This window comes from Nicotiana attenuata, unplaced genomic scaffold (genome assembly GCF_001879085.1).
Source record: "Nicotiana attenuata strain UT unplaced genomic scaffold, NIATTr2, whole genome shotgun sequence".
Taxonomy (NCBI): Eukaryota; Viridiplantae; Streptophyta; class Magnoliopsida; order Solanales; family Solanaceae; genus Nicotiana; species Nicotiana attenuata.
The window spans coordinates 101,757-102,694 of NW_017673569.1; positions in this window are offsets into that span (position 1 = coordinate 101,757).

The window sequence follows — 938 nt, forward strand, 5'->3', positions numbered from 1 at the left end:
CAGCTAATTGAGAGCTCTTCAATCAACTAGAATATAAACGTAGTTGAACAAATAGAGAAAAGCTATGGCTCAATTATATAAAAACATAACAAGAATTTATCCTACAAAAGGTTCTATCAAAACTCTAGATAACAAATTAGCTATTCATAATAGCATGTAAAACTACAATACTAAAAGTCATAACCAACAATGAAAAATAGGAAGAGGAAGGAAAAACTTGTAGAAGAATTCTCCGCCTTGCTCCCAATGTGTTCTTGCCTCCAAGGGTGTTGTCTAACCCTAAAGTAGTGTCTCTCCGCCTCCTTAGGTCTAATTTGTGTCCAAAATATGTCCTCTTCTTGTTCTAGGCCGGCCTCCTTTGTTTTATATAGGGTTTAGGACTTAAAATCCCATGTTTTACACTTTAGCCCCTGAAATTTACGCTTCCCACCGCGTTTTCACCGCGATCGCGGTGGAACCGCGGCCAAACGCCATCGCGGATTCTTCATTCTTCAGAAACTGCCTTCCACCGCGGTTCTGCCGCGGTTCTGCCGCGGTCGCGGCAAAACCGCGATTTTTCACCCTGTTCCGTTTGGAATTTGGAAACACGTAAAACATAAAAGTTGTAGCCCTTTGAGTTAGCTTTCCAACCATATATTGTGGAGCCCAAATGGAGTTCTGAGCAAAAAGTTATGTCTATTTTACTAGACAGTGCGCAATATGCCTCCTCAAGCCTTCGTTCGTACTTAATTATCAAATTTGACCCCCGAACACGATCCCGGCTTAATTCCTTGAGCTTTTACTCAGACTTCAAAGCTTCAAATCACTTAAATTCATTCCATAACATCTATATAGCTCGGAATCACACCTACAAGGCATAAAACACACAATTAGTGCAAAACACTAGCGATTAAAGCGCAAACTCAATTAAAGTGCAGTAAATTCGAGTGTAATAAGCG